The sequence below is a fragment of the Peromyscus maniculatus genome, chromosome 19 (assembly GCF_049852395.1).
Source record: "Peromyscus maniculatus bairdii isolate BWxNUB_F1_BW_parent chromosome 19, HU_Pman_BW_mat_3.1, whole genome shotgun sequence".
Classification (NCBI taxonomy): Eukaryota; Metazoa; Chordata; class Mammalia; order Rodentia; family Cricetidae; genus Peromyscus; species Peromyscus maniculatus.
The window spans coordinates 36,876,725-36,894,285 of record NC_134870.1 but is presented as its reverse complement, the minus strand read 5'-3'; the positions used below and the strand labels follow the sequence as shown (position 1 = coordinate 36,894,285).

Here is a 17,561-nt window from a genome sequence, read left to right as displayed (position 1 = left end):
GGAAAATTAGGATTGTTAAAAAAATCCAACAGCTTCACATGCAGTCAAAGTTTAAGAATGTAATAGAGTTTTGATTTTAGGTTGAAACTTGTGACAACACATAGATAACAGTGGTGTGGATCACATCGCATATAGTGGATAAAAGTTGTCTAGCATCTCCAGTTAAAACCTGAGTATATATATATTTACTTGGACAACGTAAGTATTTTGCTATTGTATATGTGGGGTGTACTTGCACATAAACTGTAATAACTAGTACTGTTTCGTAAACTTGTAAGAAAATGAAAATTAGATTGTCAGTGTTACAGACTTATAATACTAAATCAAAGATTCTAAATCGTGTTTCAGCAATAACTTTTAAGTAGCCCTTCTGTATAATAATGCTGTGTTGCTGCCTTCTTTATATGTATAGGTGTATCTTAAACATGTAAATTCTCTAAATATTGATAGGCATTAGATGTTTGTAAATCTGTATACAATTTCTTAATTTTCAAAATAGTTTTACTCATGTTGGTTACGTTGTTGTAAAGCCTCACAGCGAACTAGAGTTTGTTACTTGATAAGTGTGTTTTTGTCAAGTCTTATGACTAAACGATCTGCTAAGATTCTAGAGAAGTCCAGCTTCTGACAAAGGAACCTCAACAGCAGCCATGAGGTGTTAGGACATTACCCACAGGGCATGCACAATGCACTTCGGGTGTACCTGTCCTAAGAGCCCCCTGTGCTTTATCTTAGTTGCTTACACTTGAGCCTAAATGGCTTTTAGCACTCACCCACTGACATCTGTCACTTATCCCACAACGCGGGATCAGATCAACCCAACAGAATCTTTCCCTAGCATCATGGAACAATGGAAAAGGACCTACCAGATGGTGAATCAATCAGTATTATCTTTAAAGAGTATTTATTGTTCAGAGACGGAGGGGGAAGGGGGGAGTTGTCACAACTAAAGCAAAGTCCTGTTGAGCACGGTAGTGCTTGCCTGTAATCCCAGCACTTAGGAAACTGAACCAGGAGGATCATAAGTTTGACACTAGCTTAGGTTTCATGACGAGATCCTGTCTCAAACCGACAGTGTGAAGTTACTTGTGCTAGCCCTTCCACAAGTAACTAAAAATGCCAATAGGTTGTGAAAAATTGTTCTTACACATACCTGTGTTGCACTAATTAAGTGTGTTATTCTAGCCTTGGTTCCTACTTACACTCTGTTCATTATATTGTTACAAACATCCACTTATTCCACTTCAAGACTGAGGTATTAAAACAGCAAGTGGAGAATTATAACTGGCCTGGCAGAAATGAAAATACTCTAAAGAGACACTTGTTTCAATATTCTGATATTCAGATTGAGAAATACAACAGACCCCAAAGAAATGGGAATTTCCCCAGGAATCTCATGCTGGGCGAAGGAAAAGACCAATTCCGAGAAAGAGATTTCACACAGTTCAGACAACTTGTCAGAGCACATTATAGGAATGAGACTAAAGCCCAGATAATAATGGGACAATAGTAGGTGGGACCAAACCTTGACCAGGACCACATAGATATAAATATCCTTAGCCCTATATTCCAACTTAACCTCACTTCAAAACCCTCAAGATGGACTTGGGAGGGGGAGGTCACTGGCTCTCTTTGTCCCTCTTTTCAATATGGCCACATTAAATAAATCTCCATTTCTACTTTCCATTAAAAAAAGAAGGAAATGATAAAATGATAATTAACCTATCACAGGTTGTAAGAAGACTAAATCAGAGGTAGTATATTATTTTCTAATTAAGGTGTCAAGTTGTAAGAACTTTAAATATGGCGAGAGATTTGGAAGTGGAAAGAAAAGAATCCATGTCATATTTAAGGAAAAGTTGAGTTCCTTACTGACAACCTGTCTACAAGACAGGAAGAATGACATCAATTAGGAATCTAAGCTGTTCACCTTAATAACTGTTATTAATATTAGGGTCTTTTTAAAAAATGGGAAGGAGAATGAGCCTTTGGAGAAAGCTCCTGTGCTTAGTATTTCGTTCTGTAGAGTTGATGCAATTATATGTTGGGTCCTGAATGTACATACATGACTTTTTTGTGCATGAAGAATCTTTATGTACAAACAAATAACTTCTTGAATTTAAAGTTAATAAATTAGAGTATAAATTTTAAAATGTACTTTTCCCTAAACCCTTAAACGTAAAAGCATTTTGTATTCATAAATTTGAAAAATTACAAGAAATGTCAACAGTTGTTTGCAAAGGAGTCTTCAGTTTTTCATAAACAGCAATTCTTTAAATAAATGTCATTATAGAAATAAAGAAATATATCCATTGGTAACTGTGATTACAAAATCGCCTGCATGGAAAATATTAGAAGCCAGCACCTATGACATCAAGCCCCCTTTCATATCCAAGGCAAGTCAAACAGACTTTGCTTATGCAAAACAGACTGCCCAGAAGAACAAAGAGTGTCTGTGTTTGTCACTTCTACAAGAAACATCATTTTAAAAAGGAAATATTGGTTGATGATCACCTTCAACAGAAACAAAAGCTGGCAGAATGAAGTACAAAGCATAAGCTCAACACAAACAAGCAAATGGATAAAGAGACCTCATCTATGCTCATCTCAATCTTGATCTGCTTTGAGCTTTTTCAGTTCTCTCATTCTTATCTTCCTTCAGTGGCAGGTTTGCCAGATTTTCTTCCCAGGCTTCACCTTTATCCTCATCCCCCATTCTTCCCATCTTTCCTTTCCCCTCTCCATGCTCAGTTTAAAACAAACAGCAGCTACTCATTAAGGTGCCCTTTATATTCTTAGTCATATCAACATTACTTCTTTCAGATTATAAACCTTAGAAAACATGAATCACCATATTTTGCCAAATAAAAATGACTTTTATGGATACAAAAGCATCCACAAAGGTTAACCAGACCTGACTTCCTTTGGGTAAGATGAGGTGTTATGTAAGTCCAGCCTGGAGGAATGGAATTTCCCCAAGGAGGAATTAGATGAACCTACTGATGAGAATATTCTATCCCATTTTATATTTTGGGTAAATACTCAGGAAAACAGAAAACCTGAATATTCTGAGGGAAATATATAAAAGAATGGGTGTATGGAACCTGTGCATGTTTAACTCAATGTACCAAGACAATTAAAGCTAGCATTCCCTGCCAATGTAGGTTTCTCGGATGGTGTCCTCAGCACCCTACGTTCATAGCAGGTCTGTGAGGAGCAACTTAGGCAACTGTGGTACAAAGGACTGTGGTGATCTAGAGGATTCTGAATTGTGAGGTGGCTGGGCAGGTTCCTAAGTGTCCAACAGGGTTTTGACTTTCTCAGACTGCTTCAGTGAAAACCCAGAACGAACTGCGTACTCTCTATCATGCTAGTTAAGCGATTTTATAACCGATTGCCAGCTGTGCCTGCCAAATAACCTGTGTTGATTAAATTTCTTGGCAGATTGGACCTAGAATAACCTAGGAGACCAGCCTCTGGGCATGAGGGATTATCTAGATTATGATAACTAAGGTGAACAGTAAGTACTCCATGGCTTGGGGTTATGGGCAAAATAAAAACAAGAAACGGAGCTGAGCTCCAGAATTGAGTCGGTATTTCCTGACTGTGGATGCTGTAGTGACCAGTGGTCTCCAGCCACCATCATCATGACAGATTGTACCCCGGAACTGTGAGCCAAAGTTCACCTTCCTTCCTCAAGTGGCTTTGCCGGGTATTTGATGAGAGAAATGAGACAAGTGACCAAGATAACATCACCCCACACCTTTCCCTGTCAATCTTATGAACGAGCATTTCTAGAGTCTTCCTTGGTCTTTCTTTTCTCTTGGCCTATGTGCCTTGTAGGGGTTGGGCATGGTGGAAGAGACTTCTCTCCTGTCCAACAAATGGCTACCTCTTCATGCTACCCATGAGGTTAGACAGAGACACATCAATATTCTACATGGCCATTCTTTCCCCATCACATTCTCAGTCTTGTCTGCTCAGTCCTACTCCTGATTATAAACATTGAGGAGAGAGAGTGCTTTGTCCGTTTAATCTACCTGGGATGTAAAGTTAAATTTTAGCATTCAGAGAATAAATAAATGAAATGAATCAGCAAAATCTTCTTTTCTTTTGTACTCCCCGAGTAGCTCAGACTTACCTCTTTCCTTTGTGGAACTTTCTGCTTTTACTTTTCATGTCGTTGTTGTTTTCACTTACATTAAACATCCTCATCACAGTTTTAGCAACTTCAAGGGCAACGTAAACTTAGTTCTTTTACAACCTCAGCGAGTCTTACAGTTGAGCAGTTGCTCAAATGTGTATATATATATATGTGTGTGTGTGTGTGTGTGTGTGTGTGTGTGTGTGTGTGTGTGCGCTGAATTTACCAATGGATACTCGAAGACCATTCTGCATTAAAATGATCATTTTTTTTTTCAAGAAATCTAACCCTGTTCGTTATAGATCCATTTGTAATTTAAAACATATTAGGTCCAGTAAGATGGTTCACTGGGTAAAAGTGCTTGCAGCCAAACCTGATGATCTGAGTTCAATCTCTGGGACCCACAGCATGTGGAAGAAGAGAACTGACTCCTGCAAATTGTCATCTACTTCCATACACATGCTGTAACATGCACATGCTCACACCCACGTAAGTGTAAACAAGTTAATAAACTCTGAACTGATCATGTTAATAGGGAGCAAACTTTCTCTACTCATGTCTATTGATTTTTTGAGATAGGGTCTCCTATTTATCAGTCTGTCCTTGAATTTGCTCCCGAACAAAGGATAACCTTGAATTCTTGATTCTCCTGCTTCTGTCTCTGAAGTGCTAAGAGTCTAAACATGTACCATCATTCTCAGCTACTTGGTCACTTTTTAAAAAGGAAAATCAATTTTTTTTATGTAATCAGTAATTAAAAATACTCAAGTGCACTTGAAAGCAGTTGGTTCTCTTAAGTAGATTAAATCTATATTATAATTTACACTATAAATGTGCATAGCATATTCTGCTTAGAGCATGACACTGCATTTTATCACATTGCCTTGATACCATATATTTTATAACAGTTGACTCTACATTGTTGAGGTTTGTTTAGTGATATCTGTCAATATTTGTAAAATACCAATGACACCATAGCCTTTACCCTGAGCCATACTGCCTTTTCTGCATGGAGAGGGGAAAACATAGCTTTCACATAGTGGCTCAGTTCTGTCACTGAGCATCCACTTTCTGGTGGCTTCCCAGGGATCCCACTTCTAACTCATCTAATATTCCTTTTACATATCCAAACTGTGAACTCCTCTAGCTATTTGTTGCTCTTAAACTTTTCCTTGATTAATTCATTACCTTTTCTTCCAAACATATCTTTGGTTGTTCATGACTCAAAATTTTGACTTGCTTGTGGTTTTGTGCCTTGAAGCAGGATTACTCCAAACATTGAAGCAGAGTCCTTAACTTCCCATTATCTTGACAGCACCTCAGCCAGTGATGCCACAAGGGCATAGAAGGCAGAGGGTGTCAGGAGACATAGTGTGGAAGCTAATTCATGATGCTAAACTGGGCTGTCTCTGTAAACAAGGATTGTCCATGGTCATTCTCCTCCCACTTTGCCAACTACCTAATGAACATTGAACACCAGTTAATAGTCTCCCAATTCAACTGAGATATAAAATTGAGTAAGGCAAGGTTTGGCATGGAGCTACAGTTTAAGGAGAAAAATCCAGCTCTCAGGTAATTATCACATCTGGGAATCAGGGGAGGATGCTTCTGGAGCAGTTGATGAACCTTTTGCAAAGTGGCTTTTGTACTGCACTCCAGTGGTTAACTGGGAACATGTCAAATGGATTGAGAGCAGTCTACTTCAGGAAAGGGTGACACTTTTGCAGAGGCTTGGTGGTGTGAGAAGAATAATATGAGGACTAAGCTACACATTAAACTGTCATTTGCAGTGGAGCATTTAATGGGAGAAGGAAATGAAGCAAAAAGAAGTTTGTATAGGATCACAACATCCATTCTAACACCTCTAAATACCAAGTTGTACATAGTAGGAAGGTCACAGAGTTCAGCTTTGAGAAATGGTAATGAACGTCTAAGTGATGATTGCTTGCAACCAGGAGTTCAAAACAGTCTGAGGCATAAATGGAAAAAAAAAAGTATGAAATATTTCATTAAAAGTGTGTGTGTGTGTGTGTGTGTGTGTGTGTGTGTGTGTGTGTGTGTGTGTTGTAAATGATAAGATCTGTTGGCAAAGAGTACCTTAAGACAAAATTCATCACAGCAACTGACTGATCTAGAGCATAGCTTTGATCCATCAACTACTCACTAGTTGGGGAGTATTCTAGATGTGACTTTAGCACTGTACTCTTTTCAAACCCTCGAACACACCCAGCCCTTGGGAATCAAGATAACAGAACCAAAGGAGAAGAAGTGGCTTCCTCTTCTCTGCTGAAAACCTCTGTCAAGAATGATGGTCATGGGACACACAAGACTGTGAGCTGCAGAGGAGCACTGGCCTGACATAGCAGCCTAAGGGCAGGACACAGCCTCCTCATCACTGTCCCCCCAAGCTCAATAGAGATGAGGTCATAGGCAATGGCTGAGAGCAAGAGCACCTGGAAGGAAAGTGGAGATTTAAAATACAGGAGGGTAATGACAGAGACTGAGGGGGCATCAGCATGGGTGTAGTGTGCCAGGATCATTCAAAGATGGTATCTTTTGTATCCACGAAAAGGAGAGTCATAAGGGAATTTAAGCAATGGCAAGAACAGTAATTTAGCTAGTAATCTAGGGAAGGATATATAGATACGGAGATTGTGATGTTGTTGGAATCTTGTAAGTAAGGAATGGTGAGGGTAGGCAAGAACCGAGAGTAAGGCAGCAGGAACAAAAATAAGAATTGTACAAGGCAGACACATACTTCTTTTGAGCCAGCTGAAGGAAATTTGATTAATGTGTGTAAGCACTTGCTATCCTAGGGCTGGCAGTGTGAGAGCAATGATCAGATGTTTCTGAAGGTGACCCTGGGCTTTCATTTGTGTTCCCCTGAATAATCTAGATGAGCTGAATTGTAGGGGATAGAGTTCCCCCGTAGAAATGGCTGTGCCAAACATCAGTAACACACAGGAGCAGTGGCCTCTTTCCTGCAAAGGAGAAATGCATCCATTGCCCTACGGGCACGGAACAAACAGGCACTGTTAGTGGCTGTCACTCAAACTGAAGTTTTGCTGTCGAGATTGCTTTCTCCTTCCTGGACAATGTTGCACTCATGCCTGCCTTTAGCAGTGGGAAATGAAAGGGATGAAGAGCAGGGGCAAGCCAGCCCACTACACTGAGGGGAAGCATCCTAGGATGATAGGAAGATGCAAGGGGCAGGGTCATAACGACACCTTCAGAAGCATCTCAAGATGATGGGCAATATGCAGGGGACTGGGTCCTAATTACATCTTCTCACTGCTTCATGACTTTATCAGTTTCTCAGCTACTTCAATACTCTACAAAGTCTACTCTGTAACCCATGGTTTATGTGCTGCTGTAAAATTTGTATTAGACACTGGAGTATGACAGATGAGAGCCATTAAAGGACCCACATAGCATGATCCAGAGTAGTCACATGAATGATTCAGCTGCATCTGGCATAGCCTAGTGCTATAAATTGTGGTAATGATATCTCATAGGACTGGACTGCGGTTAGACCAAGGACTTACCAAAAGACCAAAAGACACCCACAAATTGGCTGTTGCTCTGACAGTGTTGTAGAGCAAAAGGTTCCAAATGTTCCTCCAGCCATCAGGATGAGCCTTGATAAAGTACTCCACGTTAATTATTGTGACCAATGTCCTCAGAATCTATATCTACAGCTATATTAACTGCCAAATTGCCTCTTCAATTAGTGAGTGAATAAGAGTTGGAAACCAGGAAAATAGCCTGGCTGAGTCAGGTAATCATATGTCCAAAGGGGAATTGAAATTATGAATATTGATGTTTGCCTGATCATTGTTATACTTTCCTCTAACTCTTTGATTTACTAAATTATAGTAGGTGAATAATCATTTGGTGGTAAACAGAAAAGACGTCGTACTAGCTTTAACAATTAACTTGATATAGTCTAGAAATGCCTGAGAAGAAAATCACAGTTGAGAGATCTCCCAGATCAGATAGGTCTGTAGTCACGGTGGGGAACTGTCTTAACTGTTAATTGATGTAGAAGGGCTTAGCCCACTGTCAGCAGCACCATTGCCTGAGCAATGCTCCTGGCCTATGTGAGTCTGTGCTCTAGCAAGCAGAGTTACTCCATGGTTTCTGCTTCAGTTTCCGACTTGAGTTTTTACCCTGACTCCTTCAATGATGTGCTATATCCTGTAAGCTGAAATAGGTTTCTCCTTCCCCTAAGTAGCTTTTGGTTAGTTTTTTTTTTTTTTCAGCAACAGAAAAGAAACTGTAATAAATATCTTGGTCCACGTTCTATTTCATCTTTGGTCCTTAAGATGATTTAGAACTTAAAGCACAGAGGGAACTGCTTTGTGTGACAGTGATGATGGGCTCACCAGCAGAATCAGGAAATCACCCATTGGAGTCTACAAACTCAGTCTGATCTAGAGTGTACTGTATGTTAGTTATATAGGTCCATGTCCTGTGAACGTCCTGGTCTAAGCAGCAATGTTATCCCTGAGCATCTACAAGGCAGTTAAAATCAACTCAGGATATTATGATGGATTTGTAATTTTGTCTGTGCTTTCAACTGGTGCAATTATAGCACCAATGCTGATAGATGGAAAAATTACCCTGCCAGAGTGTTGCCCATGTTCCATCATAAGGTGACATGTACTTTGGTTCCAGAAAGCTGGGACACTCTGCTCCTACATAGGCCCATCTGAATAAGATCATATTTTAAACATCTATTTCAGATAGGGCAGATTAAAATCAGCAATGCTTTTAATGCCCACTGAAAATCTGTTTCAATTGAATGATCACAGTCTATTCTGCAGGGTTAAGTCCTGAGATCATTTTGTCTATGTTTCAAAGTGTCAAAACTAAGCATTGTTTTCTTTTGTATTCAAAGAAAATGTGACATTTTATTGATAGTAAAGCACAATTATTTTCTCCATTGTGTGTGTGAGAGACAGAGACAGAGAGAGACAGTGAGAGATTGATTGATTGATCGATTGATTGATTGGTGCTTGGCTGCTTTTGTCTGCCAGCCTTTTCAAAATTACGAAACATACTAGGTGGCGAAGCTAGGTGAACATGCAATATATGCCTTTCAACCATTAAGGAATACCTTCTCTCTGTACCAAATCAGAATCCACTGTTGCTAACAGAATTGTTTGACAAATTGCTGTATATGCCATTCATGTATATGGCTGTTACACAACAGATTCATATGGTAAATGGAAAAGCAAGAACAGGACCAAGGGCTTTGACTATACATCAGACTTTTCAAATGCTGTGATTTCTATTTAAGCAAAACCTCTTTTACCTAAGTCATTTATTGGGATGCCCACTTTAGTCAGACATCTATCCAGAGAGTGGATCCTACAGGATCCATAAAAAGAATTATAACCATGGTATGGCAAGGTTTGGTGTCTCAGAAAAACTGTAGAGAAGCCCATTTTTCTAGGTGTAACTACAGTTTAAGAGGACCATAACACAGGTATGCATGAGTCCCTGTCTGGAAGCCTCTGGTGGTTAATGTTGGTGCAGAATGTGGTCTAAGCACTTTTTTTTCTTTCCAGGCAAGTAGCTGTTCTACTTTCTATGACTGTTCTCATGTCCCTTAGATTGCAGCTCCCATTTTAATTCTCCTGAACCATTGTCCAAAGGGTTTTTTGTTTTTTTCTTTATCTAGGACAATTGTGACTTTGCTGTAAAAATTTACCTGTAATTTTAAAAACAGCTCAGAAACACATAGAAAAAATTATCTGCCCCTCCAAAATATTCTCCATTTTTTTTGCCCAGTGGGTTTTGATATCCATCCTTTCTTCTTCTCTTCCTCCATTTTTCTGTATACAAGTACATAATGCATTTGAGCTTGAGCACACACACATGTAGAGAGAGAGAGAGAGAGAGAGAGAGAGAGAGAGACAGACAGACAGACAGACAGAGACAGAGAGGCCCAAATCTTCATGTTCAGAAAACTGAAAGTTTTTCCCATAATTTGTTTGAAGACAAAATATGGTCTCCCTACTGTTGTGCAAGCCAGATTCCTTTAACGGCAAAACTGGTCTAAATGTGAGCTCCTTTGTCAGGGCTCACTAGACATACTAGATGTCAGCTTACTGTAACACTCCTAGGCTGACATGGACCTAAGAAGCAGAGGGTATCTTTTATTTTTCCTCTTTTGGAGATAATGTGTCATTTGGCCTAGGCTGGCCTTGAATTCACTATGCGGCTGAACATAGTATTAAACTACTGACTTTCCTGTTTCCACATCCCCAGGGCTAATATTACAGGTGTGTACCACCATTTCAGGTTTCTGGATATTTCATGTATAGCCTCTTCCTTATGGGCACAGATAGAGTTAGGGATTCTAAAATATGAGACACTCATGAGCTCTCACTCTGGTTTGCTTCCTCTGAAGCAAGGCCAAATTCAACAGATGGTCCCAGGATGCCTATGTGTGTCACAGGGGTCCATTCAGTTAGATAAGCAACTTTCCCACCAGCCTTCCCTAGATAATCCTCTATGTTTTTTCCTAAGGGTCCAGGCCCTTTAGCTTCCTAGAGGCTGCTGCTTTGGAAGATGATTTGTATCTATCTTTATCCTTCAAAGAGACTTTCTGAAACTGAACACTCTCATCGGGAGCATTTTCTAAAGAAGCATTAAAAGTTCTACACCCTCGGTGTGTCTTTTACAGCACCCCTCTCTGAATCCCACACTTTTACAATCTAGATGGGCTGGTAACTTGCCAGATCACCTCATCTAGCTCTTTCTGTTCTTTCAACTTGTATGTCTCTTTCCTTTATTATACGCAACAAGGAGTCAGGCTGTTATTTCAACACTGTGAGTGTCACCCTGGCCCCTTTTTCTCTCCCTGTCTCTTTCTTCTGGCATTTTCCTGTCAGTGATAAGAAGAAGGAGTCAGGCTGTGTCTCCAACGCCTCATTCTCACATCACAGCCTCATCGTTTATAATCTCTGCAGTCCAGGTACTAGGAGTGCGTCATTCTGGTTCCTTCAACTGTAAGTCGAGGACACCTTTCCTTTGGTTTAGAATAACCAGTTCCCCCTTTTGTTGGAGCTACCACCGGCATTGTCTTCAACACCCATATTGTCTATAAACAGTCTGTTCTGATGCTTAAATATGTTCTGAGGAAATTTATGTTCTCTCTAGCCACCCCTGCTTACTTCTTGGTTATCACTATCAGAGCCATCAACATCTGTATTTTTTTTTAAAGAACCATTCCAGGCCAATGAAACGTTTGCTTATACTCACTAAAAGTCTCCCAGCTTCTTTCCAATGGCCAATTTTAAGACCATGCCTACATTTTACGTAGTGGATACCCACTTCCATGTATCACAATCTAAATTAGTGCCTGCTGCTACAAAAAACCAAAACCAAACCAAAACCAAACCAACCATACAACAACAACAAACAAAACCCCATATGCTTACTGACTTAAAACAGATCTATTTTATTTTATTAATTAATTCTGTGGCATTTTCATGCATACATATAATAATGCATTCTGACTGATTACTCTCACCCCATCCTTTTTAAATCTTTATCTCCCTCTTACTGTGTCAACACCCCCACCCAGGTCCCTTTTCATGTTCAGTGTGTGTGTGTGTGTGTGTGTGTGTTTCATTGAGTTAAAACAGAACTTTCTGTGTGACCATGGGTATGAAGATATCTAATAGAGTCTGGTGGGCTCGCCGGTGGCTACAGAGCTGAGGATAATGACTCCTCTTTCCCTGGGTTTTTTCAGTAGCAGGAGTCTGAGTTTGCTGTGAAATCACCTTTGCAATGGCCATGCCCCACCCAGAAAACAGCATTACATTTCCCTCCTCCCTGGCTTTTCCCCTTTCTTTTAAGAGACTTTCTTAGCCTTGGAGGGGATGGATGGTCTAAATGCCCTGCTTAAGTTGTTCAGTAAACCTTTGTGGGTTAAAATTCCAACGTATCGCCGGGCGGTGGTGGCGCACGCCTTTAATCCCAGCACTCAGGAGGCAGAGGCAGGCGGATCTCTGTGAGTTCGAGGCCAGCCTGGGCTACCAAGTGAGTCCCAGGAAAGGCGCAAAGCTACACAGAGAAACCCTGTCTCAAAAAACCAAAAAAAAACCAAAAAACAAAAAACAAAAAAAACAAAAAACCAAAAAAAAAACCAAAAAAAAAAAAAAAATTCCAACGTATCTTTAACTGCGGTAAAGTCCAACTGTTCCTTTTTGCTAGCTTTAACAGAAAATCTGCATCCTTGTATTTCTTTTACCCTGTAGAGACCATCCATATTCCTAGGCCCTGTCCCCTTTCCTCAATTTCCAAAACCAGTAACATTGTATCATATTTCCTTACTCTTTGTTTTACATATTGCAGGGAATGTGAAATTAATGTTCATTACATTAATGTATCTTACACTATAAATGATAAAATATGTACTTTAATTATCAAGTTAAATTTTATAGTACTGTTATTATCAAAGATTTAATCTTATGTGGGTGAAATTTATCATACTAACTCAAGGTAAATGCAGTGTTTGGTAAGTAATATTACCAAAATGAAAGAAGACTCTTACTATTTCTAATTTGTTGGTGAGCCCATTCTGGTGCCAATGTTAAAATTTTATAGCTCCTTAATAGCAAAAATAAGTCCACATACCAGACACGTGAGTCCAGATTCTATTTTACAGTTTCCTAACGAAGAGCCTTACCATTGACACCAGCTTTGTAGGTCTATGCCATCAGAGGAGCCATCCTGAATAGGCTATCTAACCTCACCAAACATGTGGATCAAATGGGATAAAAGGAGCCTGTAGTTCCCAAGACAGGTTTATGAGGTTTTCAGCAGAATCATTGGTGCCACTCAGGAGTTAAGAGGAGGCTAGAATAACATCCCTCATTCCAGGAGAGCAGTTCTGTTCCTGAATGTTTCATACAGAATTCCATTGGGAAAAATATTTATTACTAAAAATAAATTCTTGTAACCAGACCTAAAATTCTATAGGAGCTGTACTTTATGTAAGCCTTATGGTCTCATAGGGCATGTGGCAGATAAAGAGAGACTCAAATTAAGAAAGGCTCTCCCAGGCATATGATGGGCATCTCCCAGGCATATGATGGGCATCTCCCAGGCATGTGATGGACATATCTCAGGTATGTGATGGACATTTCCCAGGCATGTGATGAGCTTCTTCCAGGCATGTGATAGACATCTCCCAGGCATGTGATGGACATCTCCCAGGCATGTGATGGACATCTCCCAGGCATGTGATGGGCATCTCCCAGGGATATGATGGGCATCTCCCAGGCATGTGATGGGCATCTCCCAGGCATGTGATGAGCATCTCCCAGGGATGCTGCTGTTTCTTACTGTTGTGTGAGTGAGCTACTTTAAAGACAGACTCTCAATGTGGCATCCTTGGTAAATATAAGGACTATGTCCAATGGTGTTCTTGAATCCCTCTGACTTTTACTTTAGATATCTCACAATTCCTACAAGCTTTCTTATCTTATATATCTTTTTGTTGGAGATAGCCCTACCTTGTAAGATTTGAATGTGCCAGTGAAATTACTTGAGGATTCAAAGAGTTCCTAAATGTATGTGGTCTGTTTTGACCATATAGTTGTATATATAAGCTTAATATGTATGTAAACAACTTTACTTAACCTCAATGAAGCTATTATTTCATCAGTTAAAATACTTGATTAATGTACATCAAAAAACACAGATATTAGAATATTTCTGAGTTTTCAATATTGAGGGTGATAGCTTTTACAGTCTATATTTAAACTTACTTCATGAAAGGTTAAAATATGGTAAATTACTTTATTTAAGGCTAGCCACTGAAAAAAGAATGAAATAGGAATATGAATCAAAAATAATGAAACGATCCCTGCTTCAGGAGACTTACAAGCTACCTACAGTTCTAAAACAGCTCTTGATAATAGTCTCTATTTTAAGTATACACAAAGAATGTAAAGAAAATTTGAGGACTATTTCTGCTTCTCATGGATCATGTAGCATGAGGCTATTTATTTCCCCAGCATCTTCTGCTAAGTCTTCAACTCTTCTTCTTGTTATCAACAATATAAATGCTCAACCTACATTTGAACCCTAACTGCTAGGTGTCAGCAATGGGTGAAAGTTTTGCTCGAATTCACCGACTTCATCAGTAATAGTAGTTTATAAAATGCAACACAACACAATACACCACAAACTAGGCCACAAAAGAAGAAGAGAGTGTGGGGTCTTTAAGTCTTCTTGGCTCAAGGATAACCGGGAGTCTTAGTATGAGGATTCTAAGATAGCTGCCTTGGAGTGACTGCTCCTTTTCAATTGCATTGATACATCAGCCTGCCACTCGTGCTAAGCTGTGGATGAGCAGGATAGCCATCATAACTTTTAGATTTTGCTAGAGAAACCTACCTCAGTTTCACACTCAAGTATGCTGACTTCTGTTCGTGTTTGGCTCCTATGGATTTAGTTCTCATGGTTTTGAAGATCACCAAAGGGACTTGAAAGTTCATACCATGTAGCAATTTATCCTTTTATAAGGAGCAATTCTGAATCTTATGCTTCAGAGCGTAATAAGCAAGAGAGTGTCACTGAGCAAGTGAGTAGGCCTGGGCTGTCTCTAAACACCTACACTTCAGACTGGCTATTATTGTTCTATACTTTTGCTGCCTCGTAATAACTCTTCAGTGGTAAAATTCATATTCTTGAAAAGAAAATCTTCTGCTGCTTCAGTGGCAAAAATGAAAGGAAAATAACATGGCAGAGACATGGTTCTTAGCTAGAAAGTAAAGATGTTTGAAGAATGAAAACTTATATTAGAAATGGCTAAATTACAGAGAAGGTAAAAAAAAAAAGTGATCCATTTTCCCAGAAGCTCAGAGGAGAAAAGGGAAGAGATGAATAGGTAAAGCACTGAGTGCTTTGGGAGCAGTGAAACTATTCTCCACAACGCAGCATTGGTAGACAGCACATCATGTATTTGTCATAAGCCAGTATGGACTGGACAGCACAGAAAAAGATTTAGAATGCATACTAAGGCCTTCGCCTACTAATCATAGCCCAGTATTGGTTCATTAACTGTAACAATGTTTCCACTCCACTGCAAGATGTTCATAGAGAAATGTTTGCAGAGCGAGGGAGGTTACAAAAGAACGATGAATTTTCTGCCTTTCCCCCTACAATCCTAAAACTGCCTTACAAGGCAAGCACATTTTTAATAAGTAGAATTAGGAAGTATTCTCTGTGTGCACAGGCTGTTCACCAAGTGAGAAATGATATGTTCATCAGTGATATCTTTACATGAAAAACAACCCACAATACAATGTAGCACAGAGTTTGGAGGGAGCCCAAAGCCTGTGCATACATTTTTACAAAGCAACTAGTAAGTTGTTACAGATAAATTAAACCGGTAAATTAAGAAATGCTTGAGGAACGATGCCACCCTGTGAGACTAAATGGAGGGGGCCACTTAGATGTATGTTTTCAGAGTTGCAGAGGAACTTTTCATATGTTAAAGGAAGATATATTTGCAATTATGGGTGTCTAAGGAAAAAAATGATTTAGAATCTGGGAAGACAGAAGGCAGAGCATCTCTTCTGACAACGTGTAGAGAGGTCTAGCTCTTAGGGTCCTGTGGGGCAGGAATTCACAAACGAGCCACTTGCCTGTGGCTTCGCAGTCCCCAGCTCAGGCCCAAGCAGCACACTGCCAGTTGCGGTGGTGCACGCTGGTAGGATTTGCTGAAGGAGGCAGAGGCAGGAGGATCCTGAGTTCCGGGCCAGCCTGGGAGGCTTGCAGAGGAGAAGCTGCTGCGACAGGGTCCCCAAACCGTTGTAGCAGGACCTTGGAGGCTGCAGTGGCTGCTGCTCCAAGTTGCCAGCTGCTTTTCATTGTGTTGGTGGTGGCGGCAATGCTAGCACCAGGGACGAAGGATTTCCCGCTGCTGCTCAGAAACAATTGCCAGGACCATCCTGTTACAAGAAAGCATTTGCAAAGGTCAGTTTGGAGAAGTTTGGTGAGGCAAGTGGCGGGAAGAAATTGCTGTGAAGATATTCTCTTCTAGGGAAAGAACGTTTGTGGTTCCAAGAGGCAGAGATTTATCAGACTGTGATGTTACGCCATGAAAACATCCTAGGATTTACAGCAGCAGACAACAAAGACAATGGCACATGGACTCAGCTGTGGCTGGTGTCGGATTACCATGGGCGTGGATCCCTTTCTGATTACTTGAATAGATACACTGTTACAGTAGAAGGAATGATCACACTCGTTCTGTCCATGTGGAGTGGTGTTGCCCATCTTCACATGGAGATTGTTGGTACCAAGGGAAGCCAGCTATTGCTCACAGAAATTTGAAATCAAAGAATATTTGGGTGAAGAAGAATGGAACCTATTGCATTGCAAACTTGGGACTGGCTGTGAGACACCATTCTGCCACAGATACAATTCATATTGCTCTAAACCACAGAATGGGTACACACACACACACACACACACACACACACACACACACACACACACACACACACATTCTGCAGGGAACCATGATGGCACCAAACAGCAACTTTTTTTTCATTTTTCTTTATTAAGAAATTTTCTACTCACACTACATACCACCCACAGATCCCACCTCCTCCCTCCTCCCATCCCCCAGCCTTCCCTCCCAAGCCACCCCACATCCTCACATCCCCCAAATCAAGGTCTCCCATGGGGAGTCAGCAGAGCCTGGCACACTAAGCCTAGGTAGGTCCAAGCCCCCTCCCCACTGCCCCAAGGCTGCGCAAGGCATCACACCATAGGCACTGGGCTCCTAAAAGCCTGCCCATGCACCAGGGACAGATCCCGATCCCCCTCCCTGGGTGCCCCCCAAACAGTTAGAGCCAAACAACTGTCTTCCGTATCCAGAGGGCCTGGTCCAGTCCCATGGGGGCTCCACAGCCACCAGTCCACAGTTCATGGGCTTCCACCAGTGTGGCCGGTCATCTATGCATGTCTTCCCATCATGATCTTGACATGCCCCACCTGCAGAATCCCTCCTCTCTCTCATCAATTGGATTCCCAGAGGTCAGCCTGGTGTCTGGCCATGGATCTCTGTACCTGCCTCCATCAGTCACTGGACAAAGGCTGTATGATGGCGGTTAGGGTATTCACTAGACTGGTCACCAGAGTAGATCAGTCCAGGCACCCTCCAGACCACTGCCAGCACTCCCAGGTGGGGTCATCCTTGTGGATTCCTGAGAGCCTACCCAGTACCCTGCCTCTTCCTATTCTTATGATGTCCCCATCTATTATGGTATCTCCTTCCCTGCCTTCCCACTTTATCCCTGTTCCAGCTCGACCCTCCCATTTCTCTATGTTCTCATCCCCCACTCCTTGCCTTCTACCCCCTACACTCCCAGTCTGCTCATGT

The 17,561-nt window shown here is 40.8% G+C and overlaps 1 protein-coding gene and 1 pseudogene across 2 annotated transcripts in view; one reads left to right on the top strand and one right to left on the bottom strand.

The window, feature by feature from the left end:
• The window catches only part of Kcnn2 (potassium calcium-activated channel subfamily N member 2), a 389,972-nt gene that overhangs the window by 146,593 nt on the left and 225,818 nt on the right, over positions 1–17,561 (bottom strand). The window lies entirely within an intron of this gene.
• LOC143269462 (TGF-beta receptor type-1 pseudogene) lies at positions 15,573–16,752 on the top strand (annotated as a pseudogene).